Raw genomic sequence first — 6,060 nt, 5'->3', positions numbered from 1 at the left:
TTGGACAAAGACCTAGGCAAGGATTATAAGGAAATGCAAAACAACTTAAAAGGAAATGCAGTGAAAACAACAATCGCATTAAAAACAGGGCAAAAGGCCAGGCTCAGTGGCTCAGTCTGTAATCCAATCCCAGCACTTTAGGAGGCCGAGAAGAGAAGATTGCCTGAGCCCACGCGTTCGAGACCCGCCTGGGCAACTTGGCGAGACCTCGTCTCTATAAAAAATAAAAAACTAGCCGGACATGGAAGCACGCGCCTGTAGTTCCAGCTACTTGGAAGGCTGAGGTGGAAGAATCGCCGAAGCCCAGCAGGTCAATACTAGGGTGGCCAAGAGCGTGCCACTGCACTCCAGTCTGGGCAACAGAGTGAGACTCCAACTTAAAAAAAATAAAGCAGATCCCTGCCCTCATTTGGCTGGTCTTGGTTCAACTGCCCTGTCACAACAAGGATCTACTTCCACGCCACCTGGCTACCATCCTACACCAACACCCACAGGTGATGAGGCTGTTCTTCTAGGGTCTGCTCTCCATGGCCTGACCCATTCACATTCTTTCACCCGTGTTCCTGTGTTACTCACAGGACTGGATACACCACTGGTGCCCATGGGATGTCTTAAGCAAACTAGGGCCTGGATCATCAGTGAGTCAGGACCTTGCCTTCACGTTCATGAGCCACAAATAGAGTTTAATTTTCCAAAGTGGCATTACGTCCCTTCTCTACACATATTGACCAAGCTCTGAATATGAGCCAGGACTGTTCTCTGGGATACAGGGATGAATAAGAAAGAATGTGAGGAGCTCAGAATCTGATGGAGGGATGGATGTACACATGAATCACTGCAAGGACATGGGCCCATGTTTTGTGATGCACCATCTGCATGTCATGGGAGGGGAGCACAGAGAAGGTGCAATTGGTTCAGCCCAGGGTGGCTGGATGGAGCACCTCCATAGAGGACACAATCTGTACAACAGTCCAGAGCAGTACCACTTGATGTTACCTGAGCACAATAACAGAAGTGCAGGAACCAGAGGAAATTTGTACAGCAACTGACACTATGACATCCAAGTGCATAATTGGTATATTTTGTAGAAATCATCGATCTCTGATATTAAAATTAAAAAAAAATTTTAACAGAAATTGAGAATTTTAACAGAATAAATAAAACAGATCCTTCACTAAGTAGACAAGGAGAGAAGGGAATTCTAGACAGAAAGTCCAACACATGCAAAAGAGCAGAGGTGGGATTCACACACGAGCACAGCCTGACTGGAACAGAGGGCTCAGGATGAGGCAAAGGAGCGGGAGAGTGGTGGGAGATTTAACTAGCAGGAGAGGCAGGGGTGGGTAGTGAAGGGCCCTGTTTGGTGCAATATTCCATAAACTCACAGAGAAATCTTACTAACTTTTTTTGTTTTTGCTTAGAGTCTCACTCCGTCACCCAGGCTAGAGTGCAGTGGCACGCTTACGACCACCCCAGCATTGACCTGCTGGGCTCAGGCGATCCTTCCGCCTCAGCATTTCAAGTAGCTAGAACTACAGGCGTGCTACCATGCCCGGCTAATTTTTTGATTAATTGTAGAGACGAGGTCTCACCAAGTTGCCCAGGCTGGTCTTGAAGCCCTGGGCTCAGGCAATCCTCTCACCTTGGCCTCCTGAAGTGCTGGGATTACAGGCGTGAGCCACCGAACCTGGCCGATGAAATCTTACTAACTTTTAAAACTCATTTGTAGGTTATGATAAACAGTAGCCTTTCTTTCTTAGAAAGACATTCATGTCACAATAGCAAAGCAAGCCTCTTGGCTCCACATGAGAGACCACAGGCAGGCTCACAAAGAGCACTGCATCCCAGGGGATCACACTCTGGCCCTCTCAGTGACCTGTACAGAGTTCAGGCATACTTGGGCATGCCAAGGCCAAAGAAGGTATCTCTAAACCTTCACAACCTAATCCAGAACAAGCTAGTTATGACCCAACCATATCCATCACTAGGAAGGAAGCCTAAGCAGAGGCTTCCCAGGTATCTTAGGAAGCTTTCTAGCAAGGGAGCAAAGATTTCAGAACTTTCAGCTCTGACCCACATAGACTTTCTCAAGTTTTCTCTCTTTTCCTTTCAGGGTAATACAGATCTCAACAGCAGTCCAGTGAGAGAAAGAAAATATGAAAATGGAAAATTGGGTATAACCTCAGAATGTTTACTATGCAAAAGAACATGCAAGCCAGAAAGAAAAAGGTACTGAAGAATAAAGAGTGCTATGGTGGAAAATGAGTTTGGGGATGTAAATACCCACCCATTAGAGGAATTAAAATTAGTGTGGCTTCTCTGAGACCGCATCAAGCATTTGGATGACAGTAACAATGGATCTGTTTCAGTTGAGTTCCTACATGTTCATGTCAAGGACGGAATGTGTAATGTCTATGACCTGACTGTTCTCTACAATTCCTCATGTTGACAATTTGAATGCCTTGTCCCAGTGTAGCTTAAATAAAAGTAAAAAATAGACTGATTGGAGCTTTGTTTTTTTTGTTTGTTTGTTTGCTTTTAGTCAGAATCTCACTCTGTTGTCCTGGCTGGAATGCAGTGGCACACTCACAGCCACTGCAGCCTCGATCTGCTAGGCTCAGGCAATCCTTCCACCTCAGCCTTCCAAGCAGCTGGAGCTACAGGTGCACACTACCACACCGTTAACTTTTTTTTTTTTAATTGTAGATACGAGGTCCCGCCAGGTAGCCCAGACTGGTCTCGAACCCATGGGAGAATAAATGATAAAACGAATAAGCCAGCTCCCAAGGTAGTCCTTCCGAACATTGCCAGAAAGTTCTTCCTTAAGCCGAGCTGAGACCTGTCCCCTGGTGGTGTATGCATGCTGACCCTGGTCTGGTATTGACACCCAGGGCCCTTTGCAGAACCTCCTCAATGGAAGACAGTTCGTGTGGTCTCTTCAAGTTTCCCCTTCTTTAGGCCGAATATTCCTTGGTCCTTCAACTTTCCCTTTTGTGACAGGGTTTCTGCTGTTACCTTCTAACCATCCCGTGCCTTTCTACACTTTGGACAGCTGCCATGGGCGCAGTGTTATGAAGAAAAGCTCCCTGCCAGTTCACAGCTCTCAGAACGCACTGGCTCTCTGGAAATAGTGAGTTTTTCGGCATTCTGATCTCTCTCCAATCCGTTGGCAGGTAGAAATCATTGTTCAAGGTGGAGTCCCTTTCCATCTTTACACGTGGGATTCTCTAGGCAACTGGACCAAATGCAGTAACACTGCCCTCTTGTGGCAGGGTTTCTAACTGCTGTACAAATTTCCTGGGAGACACCACATCAAAATCTTAAAAGTTGAATTAGAATTTTAGGCTGGAAGGGGCATTTAGGGGGCATCTAGTCCAACTTTTAGCCAGTTGGGGATTCCACTCTGTAATATCCCTGAAAAAAATGATAATCCAACTTCTACTTGAACTCTGCTAGGAAAAAAGGCATCCCATTCCAGTTTTGACTGACAATCATGGTTAAAAAAAAAAACAATCTAGCTGGGCTCGGTGGCTCAGCCTGTAATCCCATGTCTTTGGGGGGCTGAGGTGAGTGGATTGCCTGAGCCCGTGGGTTTGAGACCCGCCTGGGCAGGTGAGACCTCATCTCTACAATAAATCAAAAAATTAGCCAGGCATGGTAGCACGCGCCTGTAATTCTGGCTACTCGGAAGGCCGAGGCGGAAGGATCGCCGGAGCACGGCAGGTCGAGGCTGCGGTGGCCAGGAGCAGCCACTGAACTCCAGTCTGGGTGAGAGTGAGACTCCAACTCAAAAAATAAAATTAAAAAATCCTATTTAATATTGAACCAGGGTATGCCCTGTATTCTGCCCTTATTTTGCTCTGGTTTTTATCTCTATAATTATATAACTTTAACCTGTACTCTCTGAAGTGAGACAGATATGGGCTCTACTTTCCCAGTACTGACTTGCAATTAAACACTTGGCTAGTTTCTTCTAGTATTCTGTAGGGCTTTACCAACTGTCCTCTAGCTGTAGATTTGCTGTGTAAAGGCAAGTGAAAGGCCAACCTTGAGTTACGGCTGGTTGATTCAAAGTCTGGAAGGGAACCGGTTGGCTATTGTAAGGCAGTATTCTTCCTACTTCTTCCTGAGCTCTGGCTTAGGCTAATAAAAATGTGTTCTGTGGCTTTGCAGCAATACTTCCACAAAAATTTCCTCTACATATGTTTTAACAGCCAACTTTAAATACAGGCAGCAATAAAATAACTAGACCAAGAGGAGAACTGTATTATGAGAATTAGGTCTGGTAATTAGGCCGAGCACGGTGGCTCATTCCTGTAATCTCAGCACTTTGAGAAGCCAAGGTGAGAGGATTGCCTGAGCTCAGAAATTCAAGGCCAGCCTGGACAATATGGCAAGACTTCATCTCTACAATAAATAAAAAAAATTAGCTATGTATGGTGGCATGTGCCTGCAGTCCCAGTTACTTGGAAGGTTGAGGCAGAATGATCGTCTGAATTTAGTAGTTCAAGGCTGTGGTGGCCAAGATTGTGCCACTGCACTCCAGCGAGAGAGAGAGAGAGAGAGAGAGAGAGAGAGAGAGAGAGAGAGAAATTAGGTCTGGTAATTAAAAAATGCTACTGTGGATGCTACAGGAGAGATATTCAGCCCAGTATTAGAAAGCAAAGAAAGGTGTCTGGAGAGTCGTGTCTCTGTTGAAGCTGAAGGATGTGTAGGAGTTAGGCATAAAGGCAAGAGCGAGCATGTGGGGATGAAAATGGGAGAGCAGGAGGAGGGAGGCAGAGTGTATCAGCTAAGAAAAAAAAAGGAAGCCGGGCTTGGTGGCTCAGCCTGTAATCCCACACTTTGGGAGGCTGAGGTGAGTGGATTGCCTGAGCCTACGGGTTCAAGATCCGCCTGGGCAACTTGGTGAGACCTCATCTCTACAATAAATCAAAAACTTAACCAGGCGTGGTAGCGTGCACCTGTAGTTCCAGCTACTTGGAAAGCTGAGGTGGAGGATCACTGGCGTCCAGCAGGTGGAGGCTGCGGTAACCGAGAGCATGCCACTGCACTCCAGTCTGGGTGACAGAGTGAGACTCCAACTCAAAAAACAAAAAGTGTGCTTGGCTGCAGGTAGCAGCACACTGAGCCAACAGTGGCATAAGCAACAGAGACACTTAACAATTTCGCGTATGCACACACATACCCCACCCCATACTGCACTGGCAGATGGTTTCGGAATTAGTGCAGTGTGAAAGAGCCAGTCTCCACCCTTCCATGCTGCTTCATCCCTGGGCCTGTCAAGACAGCTGCCACAGCATTAAGCATCACATCTTCCCCCTACTATGATCAAGACAGTAAAAGATACAGGCCTTCTTACCCTTCACTTTAAGGAGCACATTTTTTTCAGAAGCTCCCCAGGAGACCACCTCTTGAGTGCTGATTGGCAGAAATAGGTCACATGCCCACCCCAAAACCAATTAGCAGCAAGTGGGGATGGGGTTGCCACATCAGACATGGACTAATCTGGTTCATTCCCTGGCCTGGAGGAAAGTCTGGCTTCCCTGAGAGCCGCCTGAACAAAAATAGGTCAACCAGATGGGGAAAGTGTTATGTGGGTAGCCAGTGTCTGCCACACAGAGGATGGGATGAGATGAAGGTGACAGATCATGAGACCTTGATGACTTGTTATGGAGTAAACACTTCATTCTGAGGGTGAGAGAGTTTTGTCTGATAGTTTCCTCATGATTCTATTCAAGTTACCTACCTTTGGCAGGAATATAACATAAGGGAAGTTGTGTGGTACTGCATCATACCAGAAGACACATGGTGTCAACTTGTGTTTTGTGATGTTACCTTCGATTTCTTCATTAAGGTGCCCACCTCAGTGGAAGAACATTCTATAAAATAATGGCATGGGCTCTTTAAGACTGCCAATGTCACAAAAGCCAGAAACCAAACCAAACCAAAAAAAACAAAAAACAAAAAAAAACGGCTGAGGACCTGCCTGCAGTTCTAGCTACTCAGGAAGCTGAGGTAGGATCGCTTGAGCCCAGGAGTTTATGGCTGCAGTGTGCT

The sequence above is a fragment of the Carlito syrichta genome, unplaced genomic scaffold, assembly GCF_000164805.1.
Source record: "Carlito syrichta isolate Samal-C Ts95f unplaced genomic scaffold, Tarsius_syrichta-2.0.1 Scaffold302779, whole genome shotgun sequence".
NCBI lineage: Eukaryota > Metazoa > Chordata > Mammalia > Primates > Tarsiidae > Carlito > Carlito syrichta.
The sequence above is the reverse complement of the archived record's forward strand: the minus strand, read 5'-3'. Positions refer to the sequence as shown.